Genomic DNA, 25,526 nt, shown 5'->3' with positions numbered 1-25,526 from the left:
TCAGTTTCACATGACCTCCTTGATTGTGTTGAGAACGATGAAAACTTCTTCAAAAATCGTCGAATCTCCATCCGTGAGTTATCACAGGATGTGCAGATTAGTTACGGTTCAGTTCAGTCCATTACCAATGAAGATTTGGGTAGGAAACGCGTGTCTGCCAAGTTTGCGCCAAAACTGCTTTCAGCTGACCAAAAAGACACTCGGGTTTCAATTTCACAAGATCTCCTTGACTGTGTTGAGAACGATGAAAACTTCTTGAAAATTTTGCATAGGCCTCTGAGCAGGTATCGCCAAGCTTTTGGCAAAATTTGATGCAGATTCTCTGCTCAGCTTTCTCTGTCATAGTCAATGCGACGACAACACGCTATACACATTCCTTCCAAGCACTGCGGTAAACAGCGGAAGTGAGTTTGAACTTTAAAACTCAGTGCGCATGCATAGCAGAGAGCAGAGTTCAAGGTCAATCTGTGTCAATCGGCTTCACTCTACGTGCTTTAGCTTCGTTACTATGGCAACAGTCCGGATACTTATTGATCAGACCACGTATATATGACAGGCTTCTTTCCGTCTACCAAATTTACTCACAAGGATCTGGTCGGTCGGCCTGAGGCTATAGTAGAAGATATTTGCCCAAAGTGCCATGCAGTGAGTCTGAACCCGGCATCATGTAGTTGGGAAGCAAGCGTCTTACCACACGATAATATTTTTTTTCTGTTTTTTTACACAAGGACTATGCTAGAAATTTGGTGGGAGGAATATAATCAAGCAAATCGACCTCAGTAATTATTTAAAAGTCTGATAGTTATTATATCAGGTTGTCTTGTCGAACCGCTAAGTTACAATGATGTGAGCAAAACCAACACTGGTTGTTATGTGAAAAGAGACAAACAAAAACGCGTGCGCGATCATGCACACACGCGCGCACTCACGGATACGCGTGCATGACAGACTTCCGTACTATCTCCATCTACTAAATTCTCTCTCGAAGCATTGGTGTGCACGAGCTTATTGTAGAAGACGCTAACTCCAAATGCCGCTCAGTGGGATTGAATCTGAAGCCACGTTATTGCAGAACGAACTTCTAAACCATACAACCAACAATAATTTCTGACGTGAAATGTTCCACGGAAAAAGAGCATGAGAAATTGCGGTGATAAAAATTTAGAATTAAAAAAAAAAAAAAAAAGATGAAACGTTTACGCCATTCTTCAAGAGAAGCTGAGTTGCAGAATTGGTCGATAATTTGGTTATTCGTTAGATACTCGTTCCGAATAGCAGCAGCAACAACAACAACAACATGAGGACAACGACAATTGTTTCTAATTTAGGTAAAAGACTGGTTGTTTTGAGAGGAGGGGAATAGTCGATGTCAGTGCTTGACTGGTACTCTCTTTTATCGACCCCCGGAAAGATGAAAGGCAAAGCTGACCTCGGAAGAATTTAGAACGTAAACAGCTGAAACTAAATACCGTAAGCCATCTTGTCCGATGCACTTATGCTGCTACCAATGGTTTCTAATTTAGGCACAAGACCAGCAATTTTGAAGGAAAGGTAAGTCTATACCATTGACCCCAGTATTCAGACTAGTTCTCTTTTTATCGACCCCCGAAAGACAAAGTTGACTTCAGTAGGATTTGAACTTTGAATGTAAAGAGCTAGAAAAGAGAACATGAGTAATTTTGTCGACCTTCATTCCTCAAGGTTCAATATAATAAAGAACTATCCAAGATCTAGGGCTGACATAATTAACAAACCCTCTCCTTCAATATCTCTGGCCTTGTGGCCATGTTAGAAACATTTCTCGTTATTATTATTATTATTATTATTATTATTATTATTATTATCCCGCTGTGGTCGACTTTGCCTTTCATCCTTTCGGGGTCGATTTAATAAGAACCAGTTATGCACTGGGGTCGATTTAATAAGTACCAGTTACGCACTGGGGTCGATGTAATTGACTTAGTCCCTACCCTCAAATTTGAGGCCTTGTGTTTCCAGTAGAAAGGATTATTATTATTATTATTATTATTATTATTATTATTATTATTATTATTATTATCATTGTTATCCTTTGTCTTCTTTGGGTTTTTTTTATAACGTGAAAGGGAAACACAAAAAGAGCAAACAAGTGCGAAAATATGGTTCCAAAATGTATATAAAATATATATAAGTATAAAATTCTTTAAAATATGTATAAATGCACAAACACACTAACTCACACATGCACCTACCCACGTATATAGATAGATAGATAGATAGATAGATAGATAGATAGATAGATAGATAGATAGATATAAATATATATACGTACATTTATGTATATATATATGTGTGTGTGTGTGTGTGTGTGTGTGTGTGTGTGTATTTGTGTGGGTGTATATATGTGTATATGTACAGTATGCATGCACACGCACATGTATAACCTCAGAAGAAAGGGAATAACCTCCTAGGGAGGATCAATGCATCTTAAAATTCCGACTCCTTTTAGCAAGTCTCTATTTTTTTTCTTTGCTCTAACCTATACTCAAAATTAAAGGGCCGATCTAGTGAACTCCTTCAAACTTGTCATTGTTTAACATAAAAATATGCCCAACGGCAAGACTCCTCTCTCCGTATTCAACTCACTTTTTTAAGTGCTACTTGAAAGAGATCATGAGGGTTTCGTTGGAGAGAAAAAAGACCAGTTCTCACTCTTTTCAACCTTGACAAGCCACTTCTCATGCAAAAAATCTAGCAACTCGACCTCAACTGAAACCCAGTTTTGTTTGTTTGTTTTTGTTACTTGTGGCATTTTCAAACATTTAATCCACAGAAGAGGAGGTGCAGCGCTTATGAACTTTACAAACTCTCACAGGATGGTGAGATTGATGCAGTTCATATTCACTTCGAATTAAAAAAAAAAAAATCTGTATGTTTATTACATATAACGAATAATGTGGACGAGTAGGATGTCCCTCAAAAAGAACAGACTGATAAAGGGTATGTAACTGAAATACCATTTCAAATGTTCCAGCCCTGTTATATTTCTTGGTTCTGAAGAACAGTCACAGAGATGTTTTGGAAATGTTATTACGTAAAGTCATCATGATATTTCATCAAAGATTATGAGAGCTAGTATTAAGGGATCTTAACTGTATGCTATTTATGCAGAGAACGTGTAGAGTAGTGCAAGGCTGTTTCTATAATATATATAGGGATCGTTGAAGCAGACTAGTGTTGGCAGATGTTTTCAAGGTTTTACTTCATGAAAGCAAGGCTGTGGAAGTCTGGCGTGTCTAGGTATCTAGGTTACGTTTAGATGGCGTGCGGGAGATTAAGGAGGCTATAGGAGCCACGTTTCTCATGAGATAGTCCTCCTCATTATCACAGACAGAATGAATGGATGCATAAAGCATAACAAACTCTAGTGGCAACTGATTAATTGTGTTTGGATATTGATGTTGATAAGTGACTGGAATCTATTGCAGGTCGAACGTGGATATGTCCAGTGCAACAAGAACCAGTTTACACTCTAATCCAAATGACAAATCGTTCGTACATGCCACACATATACACACACATACACGCACATGCAACATTTATACACATACAGATTTAAACGCACACAACACGTATACAGTAATACACACACGCACACACATACATACACACGCACACACTCACACTCACACACACACACGTATACTACAATATAATCTCTTATCATACCATATTGATATGTGGCTTCACATACGTATCATATATGATATCTGACTTCAGTAATGACTTAGGCATGCAAAATCTTTCTAAGCCACACAAACACACACACATACACACACACATACACACATACACACACGCACACATGAACGTATGTACGTATATAGATAGATAGATAGATTGGGATAGAGGGAGAAAGAAAGAAAGAAAGAAAGAAAGAAAGAAAGAAAGAAAGAAAGAAAGAAAGAAAAAAGAAAAGAAAGAAAGCAAGAAAGTAAGAAAGAAAGAAAGAAAGAAAGAAAGAAAGAAAAAGAAAGAAGAGCGAACGAGAGAAAGCCACTGTAATTTATATCGATATCGTTACAATTGAATGAATCGATCTGAATTCTTTGCTAGTATTTATTTGATTAATTTTGGAGAAATTGATAAAGTGAAATTGAAACCTTGTACATGCATAAATATGTAAATGAACACACACACACACATATATATGTATATAATTTCATAAACATGGGATTTGAATGTGAGCTACTAAAAGTTTCATGCTCCATTAGTACAGTAATCGGCAGAGCTTGTACACAGTGCCGTGTCCTATTTTGCAATGTGTCAAGCTCTCTCTCTCTCTCTCTCTCTCTCTTTCTCTCTCTCTCTCTCTCACACACACACACACACAACTTCCTGCTGTATCTATGTTTAACCTTACAACCAAGCGTAGCTGCCATTGCCTTTTACTAATTACTAGCAAATGCTTTTTCCTGCATTACCAGTTCAGACATTATCTACAAAATCTTTACGTTTACCGTTTAGCGCTACAGTAAATTGATTTCCACTCAGTTTTCTTTTTGATATTGTAGTCGCTGAGTCTCAAGCCAGCTCTTATCGGGTAGGCCTATAACCAAAGACGTTCTAACCGTGATTATTATGTCTTTGTTATTCAGACATTGTATTTAATGCGTCCTTCATGAGATACAATGCAGGTTGTGATCGGAAGAAAATTTAGCTGCTAATCCTACTGTCTAAAGTGCCAACATATTGAAGGTCCACGTCGGCTCGTTTTCATCGAATTGATTTCGATGCCGACTAAGAAGAATATGGTAGATTTAGTGCTAACTCTCGGTATTTCTATCACCACTGAGAAAAGCATAATCACTACAACTAGTGCTGTTGAGAATGTTTTGACTAGTAATTCTTCTATATATTCCTTTATTACTATTCTCTATGGAAGACCACGGATTTCATATTGTTGACTATTTTCACCCATTCATCGCATTCTATTGTCGGCTTACGAGCTAATGAGAGAGTTAACAATGTGATTTAATCAGCTAAATAGCACTTGAATCTTCAAATTTCACCTTATCGTAGCTGCATAATAACACTATTGTTGGCTTAATGCAACGGAAACGAGATTTGAAATTGGTTGTGACGTCAAAATTTATTCTGCTTAGAGAAGAATTCTATGTGAGTCAAAAATGTGTTCCCGCCGTTCCTCTGTTGGGTTTCTTACTACTTGAGTTCCATCATTTTCCTTGACTAAGAAGAGGGGAGTAAATCAAAGCGACATCTAGGAGCAATGTTGCTGTAACCTCATCACTTCCGACTAAAGCTGACATTGGAGGGAAGTAAATAAAGTAACGTCTAGAGGAAATGTTCTCATCCTATCACTTCCGGCTAATGTAGACAGGGTGAAGGTACAAGTAAATCATATTGTCATATCGTCATTCTATTGGAAATGTAACCTGGCAAGCTTTACTTCCTTTAAATGTCCCACGGAAACTTTTCTCAGTCTGGCTGTCTCCCACGTCACATACGCATTTGGACGTCCCTGGGCAGCATCTTATATAAGCACAATAAGAGAAAGCAAAAGAGACGTTCATTGCTGTTTTCAAGAGCATCAGTCACTTAAGCGAAGTGAAATGGTCACAGCAGGAATTGAAACTGGGTTATGCTTTTTTTTAATATTCTATTTCAACAGGAATTAAGTTCTTCACGACGGTCAGAACACAACTGAGAAATTCAATCTTCTTCTAAGGCGGTGAGTTGGCAGAATCGTTAGCACGATTTGTCGTCTGTCTTTATGTTTTGAGCTCAAATTCCACCGAGTTCGACGTTGCCTTTCATCCCTTTGGGGTCGAGAAATTAAGTACCAGTTGCGTACTGGAGTCGATCTAATCGACTGGTCCCCCACCCCACCAAAAAAATTTCGGGCCTTGTGCCTTGAGTAGAAAAGAATCGTTAGCAAGCTGGGCAAAATGCTTAATGATATTTCGTCTATCTCTACGTTCTGAGTTCGAGTTCCGCCGAGATCGACTTTGCGTTTCATCCTTTCGATGTCGATAAAATAAATAACAGTTGAGTACTGGGGTCAACGTGATCGACTTAACACCTCCCTCGAACTTGCTGGTTTTGAAACCAAGTTATTTCTTCTTCTTCTTCTTCTTCTTCTTCTTCTTCTTCTTCTTCTTCTTCTTCTCCTTCTTCTTCTTCTTCTTCTTCTTCTTCTTCTTCTTCTTCTTCTTCTTCTTCTTCGTCCCCCTCCTCTTCCACTTACGCCCGTCTTCTGTTTAACTCCAAATACAATCTCTGATCATGTTTACAACAAGTCAGTATTTACAGAAGACTTTATTAATTGTTTCTTCACAAAACGATCTTCGTTTTAAACTCACACTCTACTAGAATTGATCTTTTATCGTAACATCTTAATAGGATTACTTAAATCAAGCTTAGTTTTACTCGATGCTTGCTGTATCTCGTTTCCTTTCTTACCTTTTCCTTCTTGTCTCTCTTAATGCATTTTATTTAAACATTGGTAAATAACGGGTTCATGGCACGGAGGCCAGAGTTGGTAAGAAGCCCACACAATTCCGTTTCGGGCATTTTTTTGTCAACAAAAAAAGGCTTAAAACAGTAACACAAACAAAACTAAACAAAACAGTGGTAAGGAAGAGAGGGAGAGGAAGAAAGAGAGAGAGAGAGCAAAAGAAAAAAACAAACGTACAGAAAGCTGTTGTGAATCAGTGTTGTCGTTGTTGTGTTATTGGTGTTGGAGGTGGGGATTATACACCGAACCACCGTCACCAGCGGCTGGAAGCAATTGCTTGTTTAGATAGAAGGGCTTTTGCAATTGTATTCTGTCGGTAAGATCTAACGGTGACTGACGTGTGTTCAATGGGGTTGTCAACATTCTGTCATCTCACTTGCAGCAGCAGCATTGGAGAAGGAGAAAGGGAAAGGCGAAGAAAGAGAGATGGAGACGTTGTAATATGGGGGGGGGGGGGTAAGAGGAGAAAGAAAATGGTGAGGTTACGCACAGTAGCTGAAACAACAAAAACTACAATAGAAAAACAAGTTTTATAAGACATTCTGGAATAAACAAATTATATAAAGAAATAAATTAATAAACATAAATTTTTTTTGAAATCTACCTTCATTTTTTAAGCATTTTGTTCACCGTTCGTCCAAATTGTTGCTGCTGTCGCTGCCCTTGTTGTTGTTCACTAACCGCCGCCTTTCGGCAGACGACAGCCAGCTACCGCCATTGCTGATGACTTTTCCGTCTAACTAGCATGTATACATCGTTGGTGGGAAAATGACTTTGTTTTTGTTATGACTCGTGTCGGTGTTCATGTCACCTTAAGCTAATTTCGGAGTTACGAACGGTCACCGAAACACAAGATAGATGGATAAATGATATTTGACATGAGAGAGGTAGATTGACATACAGCTAAATTAGATATGCAGGAAAATAGACAGAGAGACTGATAGCTAGATAGATAGATAGATAGATAGATAGATAGATAGATAGATAGATAGATAGATAGATAGATAGATAGATAGATAAAGATTTGACAGAGGAAGGAATTTCGAGAAGAAATACAAAGAAATACAAGAGAGAGATTGAAAGATACAGACAGGGAAAAAGATTGCGCTACATGAAGATTGAAAACGGACCGGGAGAGGAAAAAAGACAGTAGTAGTCTGTGCATGAGAGAGAGAGAGAGGGGGGTAGCGAGAGAGGGAGAGAAAGCGAGAGACAGAAAGAGAAAAGAAGATAGAATAGATAGATAGTGAGAAAGAGAAAGAGAGAGAGAGAGAGAGAGAGAGAGAGAGAGAGAGTGAAAGCGAGAAAGAAACAAGTTGAGAATACATTAGGTGAACAGACGAAATCAAAACCATATTTTTCTTAAATCTAGTCTAAAATTTTACATAGAAAGTATTCCCTGAAATTAGTATTTCATTTATTTTTTGTATTTGTTTCTTTTTCTTTGCCGTGAGTGAAATTATTTTAGCACAAAAATGGAATTATTAAACCAAGGAGAACACATTTGGTCAATATATATATATATATATTTGTGCTAGTGAGTGTATGTGTGTGTGTGTGTGTGTGTGTGTGTTTGTGAATATATGTATGATATTTATATATGAACATTTATATACGTATGTGTGTGTGTGTACATATATATATATATATATATATATACTCTTTACTCTTTTACTTGTTTCAGTTATTTGACTGCGGCCATGCTGGAGCACCGCCTTTAGTCGAGCAAATCGACCCCAGGACTTATTCTTTGTAAGCCTAGTACTTGTTCTATCGCTCTGTTTTGCCGAACCGCTAAGTTACGGGAACGTAAACACACCAGCATCGGTTGTCAAGCGATGTTGGTGGGGACAAACACAGACACACAAACACACACATATATATATACATTACATATATACGACGCTCCCTTCCTTCCTTCCCTGCTCTCCCTGCCGCTCTCTCTCTCTCTCTCTCTCTCTCTCTCTCTCTCTCTCTCTCTCTCTCTGTCTCTTTCCCTCTCTCTCATCTTCCTTCCCTTCTATCTACTGCCCACACGTGACCCGTGACTAATTTTCTCATCTCTGCTTTTTCGCCACCGGACGCCTAGCCTGCCGGTCAACATTTTCTCCTCACTTACTATTTCTCTTTTTATATCCATTGAGGATTTCTTCTAGGCGTTACCCATCATCCTCGTGTTTGGCCGAAAGGCTGTGTGTGTGAGTGTGTGTGTGTGTGTGCGTGTGTATGACTTGTGCGCCCCTTGCAGATCTTAAGAGCCATATGGGAAGTCATCAACGGCGAGAAACCAAATGTGAGATATTTCTAGGAATGAAATGTGTTTCAGAAGTTGTCTTACTCAGTGAGGAGTCAACTTCCACACGCGCACACACACATACACACACACACACACACTCTCTCTCTCTCTCTCTCTCTCTCTCTCTGTATATATATATATATATATATATATATATATATATATATATATAGAGAGAGAGAGAGAGAGAGAGAAATAGATAGATAGATAGATAGATGATAAATAGATAGGTAGATAGATAGATAAATAGATAGATATATTACTTGTTTGAGACATTCAACTACATGGTTCCCCGTTCATTCCCGGAACCATATATATATATATATATATATATATATATATATATATATATATATATATATATATATATATATGTATAATGTATGTATATATATATGTGTGCATGTATATATATATATATCTGTGTGTGTGTGTGTGTGTGTGTGTGTGTGTGTGTGTACAATTATAGTACATTCTGTAAAGAACGTAGAAGAATACAGTATACAGCTCATCCTCCTTCAAATTTCTCCATGTGCTATCCAATAGTAGTATTATGCATGCTTCCAGGTTTGCGTTTGGGCGTGTCGTGTGTGAATAGATAACTGAAAAAATTTGGAGTCAACAAATTATAACAAAGAATATATATATATATATATATATATATATATATATATATATATATATATATATATATATATATATGTATGTATGTATGTATGTATGTATGTGTGTGTGTGTGTGTATTTTTTCAATGTGAGCAAATACCACGGTAAAAATAAATAAATAGATACCAGGATAGCAAAAATTCACGTAAGTGCCAAGGATGTTACAGCCTACTTATAAAGATAGAAGTTCCAGGGTTTAGTGAAATGTTTTGAAATAACATAGATAAATTAAGAAATTAATTCCACTCATTTATCGCACTATATTTCTCCACACTTAATTTTCTGTTAATTTCTTCCTCTTTCTCTAAATTACCTTTGACGTTAAATCTATTAACAGTTTTTTAAAAAAATAACTTGCCAGCGTTCCCTTCATCAAATATGCGATAATCAATCACATTCAGTTAAAATGGCTTATTGATGTGTTTTGTTTCTCGTTTTTCCCTGACGAGACGATTACATTGTTTTACATAATTTTTTTCCCCCTCAGCAATAATACCAATGTTTTCTTCGAAACATATGTCGGAAGTATAAAGATTTGAATAGCCTTTGCATTTAACTCCATTTCTTAATGTATATATATATACAAAGAAGCCTCTACGTGATCGCTCTGGCTGCTAGAGCTAGCAGCCAGATTTCCTTTAAATCACATATCCTACTCTCTTAAAAAAAAATGAAGGATATTAAACATGGCAATCCAATTTACCTCACCCCACCTAAAAACAGGATGTTCAGGACTGAGATGCTTTTCACCATATATCTGTTGTATGCGAGATGATCCGGAGAAAAATAGCAGGCACAAAATAAGACACACACACATGTTTTCGCAGAGTAACCAACTAAATGTTATTCCATGTTCAGTTTATTTCTCTGTTTGCTCGGAGTAGTCAACCTCGTGGGAACCTTTTATTTGTACGTTGTTTCAGGTGGAACAAATGAGAAAGGCGTGCTCAATATATGCTGTAGAGGATATACACAAAAAGATGTAGTGAGCACTCCTTTCTTTTTCGTTCAGCATTCAGCAATACACGTGTACACACACACACACACACACACACACACACACATATATATATATATATTAGATGATAAATCGTAGGGTATGCACCTGGTAGATCACCGGTAAAACATGTTCACTTTCACAGTGTTCGTTGGGTATTTGTTTAATGAGAGAGACGGAAGATGGAAGATATGACAATGTTTATTGATCATTACAATTGTTGCGAACTATCTAACATCGATCCCTCATGGGTGGGATCCTGTGCAACTGGGTTAGGAGTATCCGTGGTGTAGATGTGTCTCTTCAGGTGGTTACAAGATGTATCTCGTTAAAATAACGCCTGTTCCGAAAGATTTCTTCTTGGTATGTGTATATAAAAACAGCAAATTAAGGGATACAGCTTCAATAATACAGATCAATAATAAATATCAGATGCAAAAAGAAACAAATACATAATACAAGAAAAGTATTACATGTAACCCATATACACAGACATGGCAGAAGTCAATAATCGTTAAAATTTATTTAAATCAGAAATTTTACATTCAAATTATTTATTAATTGTTATAATGTGAATATTTAATATATAGTAGACATGCCCTTTACATGTTTCAATGCAAAGACCCTATTAGGCATGTTACTGATCAGATGAGGAATATTGTCATGCAGAATTTCTTGTCAAGGTTCATGCAAAAATCTCGAAGGATCTGACTTTGAAGGTGTTTTTTGTTCTTTTTATGAGGTGTCCTGTCCATTATGTCCCAGAGGTGTTCAATAGGGTTTATATCTGGTGACTGGTTTGGCCATGAAAGCTTTTTAATGCCATTTTCATCAAACAAATTTTGGGTCAGTTTTGATTGGCAGAAACTGTGCAGGTTCGTGGGAGGGTGTGTGTCTATGTTCTAGAATGATAGGCTTAACCTGTCGGGTGTATTAATATCATTATCTCCACTCTTTAGCAGAGCCTGCTCTGTTGTATTTGAGCTAGGTCTCTGATCCGAGGATAACTTCCACCTTAACCCCCACCACCACCACAACCACAAACCACAACAGCTACGGAGATCTTAAAAGAACCATTGCCGGCCGCTGTCCTTTCTGCTCTGGGTATGTCTTAAGATGATTCCCTTAATTTTTCCGTTACAAACTCCCCTTATGATCCCTGTACTGGAATATTTCTTCACAGAATTCATCCGAATTTTATGTCTGAGCAAATAGAGTTCAGTACTTTAATGAAAGAACTCAATACAGCAACTAGAAATATCTATACTGTCGTTCGACTAGTATGAAATAGCAATCAAATGTCCTGAAATTGTACACTGCTGTTTTAAAACTGGAGAAGTATGCTAGGTAATGTAGTCTAGGTAGCGCTGAAAAAAGACAGGATGGCTACAGATAGAATTGCTGTCATCATACGTCTGTTCGATCTGGATTGATAAGTGACTATACAAGAGCAACACACCACATAATTACCGGAGAAATAATGCATGCCATACGTACACACATACGCATGCGCGCACCCGCGCACACACACACACACACACATGCACACAAACAAACATAAGCGAACATTCTATATTGACCAATGAAGCACAATGGCGTTACTGAGTATATTAGCTTATGTCGGATAACGAGGCAATTGTAATACACGTGAGCTTCTTATTTAATCTGTCTAAATCCCTAATTTGTCAGTAGAATGATTAAAGATATAGGTTCAGTTTGATGATTTTTCTTAATAACCCTTTAATTTAGATTCTTTCTCTCTCTATTTCCCTAAAATAACTGAATAAAATGGTATACTCTGATGAGGATGAACCTTACAGTTCTTCACCGTCACAGTAAATCTTTTGTTCCATTAAATGTGTCATATATGAAAGTACATTATTGTGAAAGGTGAATAACGCCTCTCTTTTTGAGCAGTCACGAACACTTCTGATTAAATATTTTATTGAAGTAGTCTAAATGTTGATTTTACACACCCACTTAGCTATTGTTTTCTTTGATGTTTTTGTTCAGAAAAAACAGATGGTAAATATGCTATATTTTATGGATTATTCCCAAGAGCAAAGGCTGAATCCATATCATGTAAAATTGTTACTGGAGCGGAATGGTGGACAGTTTTTTTTTTTTTTTTTTTTTTTTTTTTTTGCGGAAGAGTTAAGATAATCTGATGAAGTTAATACTTGTTCTAAATGCTGGCACGGGGAATTCGCTTAGGCAGATATTCACTATGTAGTGGTATTATCGGAGAAAGGTTGAGAACATGTACTCATATTGTGTAAAACTGGACATTTGGGTCGTTGAAAGAACATCCGATAATCAACCTTATGGCCAAACTTAATAATGTGTCGGTGCTTCAGGCAGATATCATATGTTCGGTCTCCTAATTGTATTTTGCCTCGATGAATTCCTTTCATGATAATACTGGCTGAACGTTATTGCAAGATCTCCTGCAAAGATACCAAACAATGTTGCTAGTTCATACGGATTGTTGTTTCAAAGCAATTTATCTTTAATCATCTGAGCGAAGAGAAAGATGTCAGTGAAATTAAATTTCAACTGTACAATAATATCAAATTAGGAATTTTTTTTCGTTTGCACGTAGACATGATGTTACCTTCACTAGTGAGAACTAATGTAATAAACAGTCACAGAATGCATAGAATGGATATTGCGTTGTGTGAGCATGAACAGTACATCTGGTTAGAGTTTTGTCTTTTATCCATAATCACAACCCGGAAGCAATTTTAACAGCTACGTAATTGTAACAGGAAAATATACAATAAGAGATAGCGGCTAGTGAAACCACAGCAGAAGAACGTGACTATTAAAATCCCTGGCAAGAACTCCACCTATTGGAACCACAGGAAAATATATTATGTAACCACAAGAGAACAATACTGACATACACATACGTACATACATACATGCATACACACACAAACACACTGAGAAACAACAGAAACATGCATACATGCATGTGTGTACATACGTATACACATACACATACACACACGTGCACACATATATGTATACTATATATATATTACACAAATGCACATATATATATATATATATATATATATATATATATATATATATATATATATATATATATATATATATACACATACATATACATAATACGTGTGTGTGTGTTTGCGTGCCTGTGTGCTTATGTGTGTGTGCGTGTGTGAGTGTGTGTGTGTGTGTGTGTGCCTGCGTGCGTTGTGGAGAGATAGAAGAGAGAAAATGAATGCAACAAAGAAAGAAAGAAAGAATGAAAGAATAAATGAATGAACAGAATAAATAAATAAATAAATAAATAAATAAAGGAAGAAAGAAAGAAAATGAAGAAACTATATTTTAGTATTTCTGGTTTGTAACACTGGTTTCCTAAGATCTAAATAGAAGCTTGGGAACAGTATACTATAGTGTTAAATCAAAAGTTTTGCAATATTTTGGTCGTTTATTTGCTTTAGTCGTCAAGTTACGACAAAGCAGCCCAGCATTTAAAATAGAGGCCATCGTGTTGTACCGTCTGAAGCCACCTTTCTGGCAGTTCTTTGATTCCACACTGATACCAGTTCTTGTCCTTCGAGGTGAAGAACTCGTCCACCGAAGCTTCCCCCTCCTCTTGGCTGATCAAGCATCGCGAGCGCAGGAAGTGAAACATGGGTTCAGAACAAGTAATAATCCGAGGGAGATATTTTTCTGAAATCTCAACGTGCATAAGCAGCGGTTAAGCAAGGGACAGCTTCCGGAACCTATCGCCAAACATAGACGTTTCGAACACAAGGTGATGCTCTGCGTTTGGTTGGATTACGAGGGGATGATTCACTATGAGTTCGTTACGGACGGTCGAACAGTCGGTGCCAACTTGTACTCCGAACAGCTGGAAGGGATGTATGTCATTGTGCGGCAAAAATACCCGGCATCGGTTAACAAAAAGTGAGCTTCCACAGCAAGGCAATGCAAAACTCTTATCGCTCTTACGATACAAAATAAACTCCAGAAAGTTGAGTGAGTCGAACTGATGCTACACCAAGATAACTCACTCGGATTATTACTTGTTCTGATCCACGGCTCATTTCTTGTTCTCGCGACGCTTCAAGGCTCAAGAAGAAATGGAAGATTCAGTGAAAGAGTTCTTCGCCTCGAAGAACAAGGTATCAGCGTTAGGGTCAAAGAACTGGCAGAAAGGTGGTTTTATACAGTGCAACTCGACGGCCTCTACTTTGAATGCTCGGTTGCTTTTGTTGTAACTTGACAAATAAAGTAAACGGTTACAAAAATATTGCACGACTTTTGACTCAACACAATACATACATACATACATACACATATACATATACATACCACAATGCTACGAATATGGTTTTACAAATTTAATTGAAAAAAGAATATATATTCTCCGCAGTAAATTGATTTAGCAAGATTTCAACAGAAACGAAATTCCAGGAAATAGGTATATAAATATCTCAAATTCATGACACTTTTGAAATAATACTTCGCCTTGAAGTAACACTTCGCTTTGTCAAGCAGTAACTGGTGGGTGACGAAACTGAAAGACGCATGCAGGTGTTTATGTGTGCGCGCACGCATTCACACGCACACACACACACACACACACACACACACACACACACACACACACACACACACACACACACACACACACACACGCACACACATACGTTTGCTTTTATACAAAATAATATAGAAATCTGTTGACAGCAAATAACCCGTCATTGTTCGAAATATAATTTTTGCTTGATGTTGTCATTCGTTTAACAGCTAAAACTTTATCTCTACGTCAGACCCGACCAAGCGGACTATATGATGAAAGGCATTCCATACTATGTTTAATCCGCACTTTTATAGACATGTCTTTTCCCTTTTCAAGACAGTACGGTGTAATCTGAAGGAAATTTGCTTGCGATTTCGAGGAACCATGCACCTCCCTCATTTGCTTGAGTTTTGCTGTGGTTTGTGGATTAAATGAGCAGTGAATTATTTTCAGGATTAGTGGATTATTTGGAATGTTCGAGAGGGTCTTTAGCATACTTACACCAGGCAAAATTCGAGAAATTTGCAACTCTTCATCTCAAGGTGTGTTCTATTGAGAATATTACAAAACAATAATTGAAAAGCTTAAGTCAAATGTGCTGCAATGCTCTTTATCAGAAAATGACGGGTACTGATAAAAGATTTCTTTTGTTCATTGATCTATTTATATATACATATATTTTTACTGTCGCCAAGCAGATTAGCATGTCATCATCATAATCATTATTATCATCATCAACCCTTGGATGTTTCTGTGTCGAGTCCTAGGACTCATAGGCCCAGTTACTCGATTTTAACAGTGAATATAAGCGTCCGAGATAACAGCATTACCCATCACAGAGTTACTCGTTTATAGCTGAGCAGACTGGAACAACGTGAAACGAAATGTTTTGCTCAAGAACACAACGCATCACCCTCTCAGAGAATCGAAACTACGATCTTACAATCGTGCATGCAACATCCTAGCCACTAGACCAGATAACACGCCTTCACCAGCAATAACTTGATTTTGATTTAATTTCTTACATCGGTGTTGTCAAAGCCGACCACATTTAATATCTTCCACACAAGATTTAGTGTATTCTTATTCAAATTACGCCGGGAACGAATTTCCTTTTCATGTCAGAGGTCGATAAAATAATGTACTTTTATACGACTATGGACTGAACGAATTGTTAATGTCAGGCAAGATGCCACGCGGTATTTGTTCCTGCTCTTTATGTTCTGAGTTGGTTCATGGCCTTCTTGGATGTCAAACTTATCCGTCACCCGATTTAACACCAATGTCTAGCACCTTGGATGATTTTAGTGGTGCCCAATATGATGCAATTACTTAGGAAAAACCCCTGAGATTGAGGAAATCTTCCCACCCCTTTTGAAGGCCATAAAAGGGATCGTAGGCACTCCCCTCCACGCTAAATAACCGATTAATAAAAGCAGCCCGCAGTTTCTTTCCTGGTCTTCAGAAAAGAATAGCACTGCGAGAATAGCACTATGTTCATAACCATATTCTCCGAACGCTACTTTTGGGCCTCAGAATTTGTAGAATTCTTAAATTAAACAGTATCAACAGTATCAACTTCAACCGGGCTACGTCGTAATTTTTTTTTTTTTTTAGAGCCCTAAGGTCTAAGGGTGTTACTGTGTCGAAACTGGGTGGAGGTGAAGGAGTGTGTCAAATTTTCTTTACGCAAGAACCAGCAGATTGTGATTATGTACAGTGAATTCGGCTTGTAAAGAACGTAGCCTACCATATTCTCCAAGATACACTGCGCAAATTATGTCACGTGACAGGACAGTCTACCTTCTCTTCCTCCAACAAATACAGTCTGTGCTGGTACGAATTACGCCACGTGACTGGCGTATATATATGATGCATGTATGTAGTTAAAGCAGGGATGCAACGAACTGCAGTAGATTTAGGGAGCCTGCTGTTTTTCTTTATTTTATTTTATTATTATTATTTTTGCTATTACTAGCCTTAGGTTAGGAGAGAAGGGAGAAGTATTACAGGAGGGAAGGTGGTGATTTACTTCCCCTCAGTTTGCAGTCACCACTATCAAAGGGATGAAAATGAAAGGAGTAAAAGAAGAGAGGGAGAGAGAAAGAAAGAAAGAAAGAAAGAAAGAGAGAGAGAGAGGGGGAGAGAAAGGGAGAGAGAAAGCGATGCGTATACATGAAAATATATTTAAATGTGAGTGCATTTACGCATTTAAATCTATGCTTGTCTACAAATATATTTATATGTATGTGTGCATGTATGTATGTATGTATGTATGTACGTATGCATTTATGTATATAGTTTATATATATACAATATGTGTGTGTGTGTGTGTCAGTGTGTGTAAGTACTCACGCATACTTGCAATATATTCACAAATATGTGAGTGCGTATGCATGTATATATATTTGTATAGATACATGAATTTATGCACACACACATACACACACATGCACACAACACACACACACACACATACACAAAACATTGTGTCTGCAAAAGTGCTGAGTATTTTTTCAATTTCCAGACACCTTAACTGTTTGACGAATGACACCTATACTAAACAAACACACACACACACACGCACACACACACACACACACACACACACACACGTAAAAAAAGAGTATATGTGTGCGTACATCTGTGAGTGTGTATAAGTGCGGGTGAGCGTGAGTGTGTGTGAGTGTGTGTGCGTGTGCGTGTGTGGTGTGTTTGGCCGAGTGTGACATGAATAAAAACATCCTGTAACCTTTAATGAGTTTTTTGATCACACTGGAAACTTTTGGTCTTTTCATGATTCTATTAAACATGCAACTTAGCATGAAGAGCACTATATAAATAATGTCAAGCATTTAGTTCGGCGATGTAGCGTTGCTGTTGATTTTTCACTACTCTCAGTTCATGACATATTCATTTCTTATCACAATGTAGAAACAGAACAGCACTTGGCTAGTTACTCTCAGAACCTGAGTTCAATTAGGCTGCAGGTGTTTTGTTGTTGTAGATCCAACACCAAAGACATTTTTGTCCAGCTTTTTCTATCTCCTCACCCCGTTTTGTCTTCTGTTTCCAGGGTAACACTATCCACACTGTCCATTTGTTTTATAAGACGGTGTTGGCTTCAATCCACCTTTTACTTTGCGGTGTATTGTTGTGTTGGCACTCCGTCGCTTACGACGTCGAGGGTTCCAGTTGATCCGATCAACGGAACAGCCTGCTCGTGAAATTAACGTGCAAGTGGCTGAGCACTCCACAGACACGTGTACCCTTAACGTAGTTCTCGAGGATATTCAGCGTGACACAGTGTGACAAGGCTGATCCTTTGAATTACAGGCACAATAGAAACAGGAAGTAAGAGTGAGAGAAAGTTGTGGTGGAAGAGTACAGCAGGGTTCGCCACCATCCCCTGTCGGAGCCTCGTGGAGCTTTAGGTGTTTTCGCTCAATAAACACTCACAACGCCGTGTCTGGGGATCGAAACCGCGATCCTATGACCGCGAGTCTGCTGCCCTAACCACTGGGCCATTGTGCCTCCACCCACGGTGTATTAAAGACCCAACAAAAGATTGGCTTCAAATTTTGGCACAAGGCCAGCATTTTCAGAAGAGGAGGTAAGTCGATTACATCGATCGCAATACTCAACTGGTACTTATTTTATCAACCTGGAAAGGAAGAAAAGCAAAGTCAACCTCGGCGGTATTTGAACTCAGAACTTGAAGACGGACGAAATGCCTCTAAGCCTTTTGTCCGGCACGGTAACGATTCTGCCATCTCGCTCCCTTAGATACAACAAAATATTACTGATTCCTTTCATATGGAATGTGAAAATAAAATTTTTAAAAAACGATTGTTTTAAAAGTTTAAAAATTTAGAAAAATTATAACGAAAACTATTGCTTGCCTTATCTTTTTTAATCTTATACAACAAAATGCTGATAGGTAAAGCAGCATAAACGGAATGAGGGGGAAAGAGACGGGACAGTTGGACACCTTAAGAAGTTACAACAGGTAGATAAAAATTCAAAAGATAGATCAGATGTAAACACAAAAAGTTAACATAAAATGTTGCGCATTGAGAATAGTACGACGGAAAACGGGGTAAAAAAAAGCGAAGTAAACTGACGTTTCGGGCGAGCCATTTATCAAAATAAAGAAAAAAAGAAAGAAGCATGAAAAGAAAAAAGAAAAGAAACGCTACAGGTTTCTAGCACTGGTGTATTTTCCGACTAAATCCTGTAGAAAGTAGTTTTTTTAATCACACTTATGTATAATAAAATTATGAATAAACTATTTTTCGCGATACTCAAGCATTTATATAAATTTTCTAAACGTTTAAATTATATCTTTCAAAATTTGCGGCTTACTTAGATCCTCTCAACATTGCAACGCTTGAGCACCACTGACATAGAGATAAAATCGAGGAGGGGGCCAATCGATTAGATCGACCCAGTATGCAAATGGTACTTAATTTATCGACTTCCGAAAGGGATGAAAGGCAAAGTCGATCTCGGCGGAATTTGAACTCAGAACACAAAGACAGGCGAAATACCGCTAAGTATTTCGCCCGGCGTACTAACGTTTCTGCCAGCTCTCCGCCTTTTGAACTCGATATATTCTTCTCTACTCTAAACACAAGGCCCGAAATTTTGGGGGAGGGGGCCAGTCGATTAACGTTTCTTATTTCTTTACTGCTACAAGGAGCTACACACAGAGGGGACACACGGATTAAGTCGATTATATCGACCCCAGTGCGTAACTGGTACTTATTTAATCGACCCCGAAAGGATGAAAGGCAAAGTCGACCTCGGCGGAATTTGAACTCAGAACGTTGCGGCAGACGAAATACCGCTAAGCATTTCGCCCGGCGTGCTAACGTTCCTGCTAGCTCGCCGCCTTTTGAGCTTAATATATTGAAGGAGGAAAGTATGCGCTCTAAATGAGTTAGTCTGACGCTCTTGTTTCACTCTGCACAATCAGCGGGTTATTGTTGTTGTTCTTACTGCTTCTGTTGCTATTTAGTTCCAGGTTAGCTTTGAACGAGCAGACCAATGATCATAGGTGTTCCGGACATGAGTATTCCGTTGACTAAGTTTATATCACGTTGATTTCAATACTTCATATTTAAGAGAGGAGAAATGGGATGTTGTGATGTTTATGCCTTTTCTCAAAATATTATCGCATAAGTGAAATCAACCGACTTTCAAGCAGGAATCAAAACGGTGCTCAGACTCCACTCACCAAAGCTTTTAACTCTTATTTCACGCTACTCGATACCTAATTTGAATAAATACGCATTGCTTATCACTAAATACAAATTATTGACGACTAAGTATCAAATCGATATTTCTAGAAGATTAAATCGATTAAATCTAGTTCATAATATTACTGGCTTATAATCTATCGGTCCCAGTAGGAATTTAAACTCTGAACGCATAATAAAGTCATATGTTCGCTAATCATTGCTAACTATAACACAAATATTTTAGAGATGGCATAGTCGATGAAATTGATCCCAGAACTTGACTGGCATTTATTTTATCGATCCTGGAAGAATGAAAGATAAAGTTAACACTCACATGACTTGCACAGCAAACATGGGCTATCATTCCTTGCAGTGGATCTTATGAGATATTGCTCAACATAAATCTTGGTTACGCCACTGATGAATGATTTAACAAATCTCATATTAAGTACAGAAAACACTATTTACGAAGCAAAACATAATCATTTGATGGAGAGAAAATGTGATTGAATGAGAAGAAAGAAGCAAATTTGTTTAAGTGAACTGAGTAGCACCTAAATTTATAAAACTGATTTCCTATATCTTACTTTCTATCTTTCTTTTTCTATCTGGCTCACCCCTAATTTCTCTCTCTTTGTTTCCGCCTCCTCTTTCTGTCCCTCACCACTTCTTCCTTCTCTCTGTTTCTCTCTCATTCTCCTCCCTCTCTCTGTCTCTGTCTCTCTGTCTGTCTTTCTCTCACTCTCTCCCTCTGTTTATTTGTCTTCCTGGCATGCGCATTAAAAACGATTGACTGTTATAAATTCATTACGTGTCTGTATTTCATTGAAACATGACAGTTCGTTTAGTTAGCTGAATAGTGAGAAGAAATATGCAGAATTTTAGCTGTTCATGCCCAAATGATATATATATATAAACTTAGATACATTTAGATATGTTTCGACCAAAGATTGGTCCAGGCCATGTCTAACTTAAGGGCACCACATGATAGGATTATTTAAATCCTTTTTAAGTCAAGTTTTGTTTATGGTCCATTCAAGTAGTGAGTTCTTGTTGAGTGAGTTGTATCCAGGTATGGGTGGCTTATCTGGTATTCCTTGAAGAAATCTGCCCAGACTCCGTTTAGAGCTGATAGGATCCTTTTCCTCTTTTATCTGTTTTGGGACAATGTTAAATAGGGCAGGGCTTGTTGAGGAAAATAAATTATGCCGCAGTGTACCTATATGTTGTGATCCTGAATTGGGCAGGGGACGTATGGCCCGTGGTCCCAGCCGTGGATGAACCTTGGAACTAATGTTCAGGTCGTTTGGGCATAGCTAGCGGTATATTCTCCACATCGTACAGATGATGTACCGCTCGCGGCGGCGCTGGAAAGAGTAGAGCTTCAAGGTTTTAAAGCGGTCCCAGTAATCGAGATCAGTCATGCCTTCAATTTGTTTAGTGAGTGCCCTCTGGGTGATTCAATCCTAGAGATGCTTGTTTTGTATGGAGAGACCACAAGGGGCAGCAGTATTCGAGGTGTGGCCGTACAAAGGAGGAGAAAAGTGGAATGATGACACCTTGTTCTCTGGACCGGAAGGTTCTTAAGATCCAGGAGCTCATCCTACGAGCTATATTGACCTTATTGTTGATGTGGGTACTCCAATTGAAATTGTTATTAACAATTACACCCAGATCTCTGATATTATTGGATGCCGTGAACGGTTCCCCTGAAGGAAGAGAGTATGGCTGTTTTAGTATAGACTTTCTTCCAAAATGCATCAGCTCAAATTTTCTCTTGTTCAGTTGCATTTTGTTTTTGTCTGCCCATTGACTCACAGCATATAGATCAGACTGGAGTTGAGTTCGGCCTTCTTCTTCATTGATGATTTGCTGGAGCTTAGTGTCATCAGCAAATATTTTGACTTTGCAGTGATTTACGACGCTGGAAAGGTAAGAAGTTTGCTTTCCAACCACATGGTTCTGGATTAGATCCCATTGCGTGACACGGCACCTTGGGTAAGTGTCTTCTATTATAACTTCGGGCCGACCAAAGTCTGGTGAAAGAAGCCCATCGTGTGTGTGTGTGTGTGTGTGTGTGTGTGTGTGTGTGTGTGTGTGTGTGTGTGTGCGCGTGCGTGCGTGCGTGCGTGCGTGTCTGTGTTTGTCCCCATTTTCGCTTGATAACCGGTGTTCAGCAACAGCGGTTCAGCAACAGACATCGATGGAATAAGTACCAGGCTAAAATTCTTCTAGGTGGTGCCCCAACATGGTCGCAGTCTAATGGCTGAAACAAGTAAAAGATAAAAGATAAAAGCGTAGCTTAAGGGTTAGGGTATTTGGCTCACGATTGTAAGGTCATGCGTTCGATTCCCGGCGGCGCGTTGTGTTCTTGAATAAGGCATTTATCACGTTGTTCTAGTCCACTCAACTGGCAGAAATGTGTAGTACCTGTAATTCAAAGGGTCAGCCTTGGCACAGCCAGTGCCTCACCGAATCTCCCTGAGAACTACTTCAAGAGTACGCAGGCTTGTAGAGGGCTCAGCCACTTGCACATTAATTTCACAAGCAAACTATTTCGTTGATGGAATCAACTGGAACCCTCTTCGTCATAACTGACGGTGTATCAGTTTCAGTTGATATATATATATATATATATATATATATATATATATAAAATTTAAATGAGAGAACTCTTGCTATTTTGGTAGCGATTACATGTTTATCTCAACACATTGTGGAGATATCATCATATGAACAAATATATATATATATATATATATATATATATATATATATATATATATATATACATATATTCATACATACATACATACATACATACATACACAAATACATACATACATACAGGGTGCGGTGAATAATCTGTCGTCTAAATTACACAAAAATGAAAACAACACTGACATCTCATTTTAACAGATATATTTACCAAAATTACACAAAAATATCTTGAAATACTAAAGAGTGTACTTATTCAATAAAATCGCCATTGGCTTCAACCACAGCCTCCAGACGACTTCGGAATCTACTGCAAATCTTCTGGACGATCTCCTTGTTTAAGTTGGTGAATGCTGCCATAATCCTTGCCTTCAGTTCGTCTTTGGTGTTACAAGGAGTTTTGTTGGTCTATCGCTCAACTGCGCCTCATACATAATAATCAAGGGGGTTGCAGTCTGGGAAGTTAGATGGCCAGTTGTTAGGGGCCATGTAGTCGCAACAATTGTCTCACAGTCATGACTGTGTTCTCCTGCTGGTGTGGCATGGTGCAGTATCCTGTTGCCAGATACAGGGTCTTCTAGCAGCCACCCTCTTGACCCAGGGCAGCACTACCTCCTCGAGGCACTTGATGTAGGCCTCCGTATTGAGTTTGAGGCCGTTTGGGAAGATGAATGGAGACATAACGTCGCTATCACTAGTGATCACTCCAAACGCTATGATGTTGACTGGATGTTTGAATTCTATCACTCTCGGCACTTGTCCTCAGATTGCACTGTCCTCAGATTGCACTGTCCTCAGATAGACATCCAAACACTCCTAAATGTTCGTATTGGAGCTTCCGACGCGAATGCCAAGCAGTATAGCATGTCATTTCCAAATTTACAGCAGAATGAATTGCGTCATGTCGCTGATTTTCTTACAGACGGTGCCCAACTGACCCTACTATACTGTGTAGTCGACAAAATCAAAAACAATGTGCACGTGCGAAATTAAAAATATAAAATGGTGACAATTTACCCCTCGCACCCTGTACACACACACACACACACACACACACACACACACACACACACACACATACACACACACCGTATTAGAATTAGGACGTCGGATAATGTGATAGTGAGATAGCTACGGCTAGAATGATTTTCATCATATGACTACTTGATCATATATCTCCTTGCGAAGGTGAGTGGCCTAGTCGTTAGAGCGTTGCTCGCATGATCGCAGTTTCGATTCCCAGGCCGCACGGTGCGTTGTATTCTTCAAGAAAGCACTTCTTTTCACGTTGCTCCAGTCCATTCAGCTGTAAATGAGCAACCCCGTGACTGACTGGCGTCTCAGTCACCTATGTCTCATAGAAACCGGGAAATCATCCCTATCACATTGCCGTGGCCTTGTTATAGCATTTTATTTAACTCACACATTTTATTTAACACACACACACATATTTGTATATATGTATATATATATATATATATATATGTGTGTGTGTATGCATATATATATATATATATATATATATATATAATTGTATTTATTACTCGATATCACGATATAAAGAGGCTCATATATGTTACTTAATTACTCTGTCTTTAAATACATTTTGCTGCAAGTAATTCATTGCAAACCTGAAAATTTATCAGTCTTTGATTTTTCAAGGGAACACATTAGTTTTTTTTTTTTTTATTTAATCATAACACTGCATATGGTGTACAAGAGGCATAAAGTGTTGAATGCGGTCCGAGTACCGCAGATTGCACAAACCTGAAATACAGGGATGTAACTAAATACCAAAAGGCATGTAGTCAGGCGCAAAATTGAATCTGCTATTCTGCTATTAACAACACCTCCACGAAATTGAATCATTTTAGGCGTTAAGCTCAGTGCTCTACTGCTTTTATTGTCTACAATGCTCCGATTTGAGCAAACACACCATTAAGTCAAAGAATGATATTCACATGTTTTTGCTGAATAGACTTTTGAATTATAAGGTTACGAAATAATTTTGTTCGACAGATTGCTATTAGTAGTTTTGCAACGTACTCCAAACGCCAGGGTACGTTATACAAGTCGACAGAAAAGTATTTACGTCAATTGTTTCCAGTTAGGGTTCTAATGCATTGGGTAGGAATGTCGCAAGTTTTTGACTAAAATAAGATGTTAGTCCATACGCCCAAAACGGAAGAATGACGTCAGAATAACTTAGGATATAGCAGATTTTCGTCTGAAACATACATCTCTGTTAGAGTTAAGCCGCCTTACGCATAGAAAGATATGAGTAACAAGATCATTGTTTTAGATGGTTACTCCACCTGCAAGAAAGAGTAGCCAAATCTGCCTCGAATCACACTCACCGTCTTAAATTAGGACGTTGGATAATGCGATAGTGAGATAGCTACGGTTGGAATGACTTTCCATCATATGTCTACTCGATCATATATCTATGTGAGGGTGAGTGGCCTAGTAGTTAGAGCGTTGCTCGCATGATCGCAGTATCGATTCCCAGGCCGGACGGTGGGT

Source organism: Octopus bimaculoides, chromosome 4 (assembly GCF_046866305.1).
Source record: "Octopus bimaculoides isolate indiv1 chromosome 4, ASM4686630v1, whole genome shotgun sequence".
Classification (NCBI taxonomy): domain Eukaryota; kingdom Metazoa; phylum Mollusca; class Cephalopoda; order Octopoda; family Octopodidae; genus Octopus; species Octopus bimaculoides.
Note: the sequence above shows the minus strand (reverse complement) of the source record.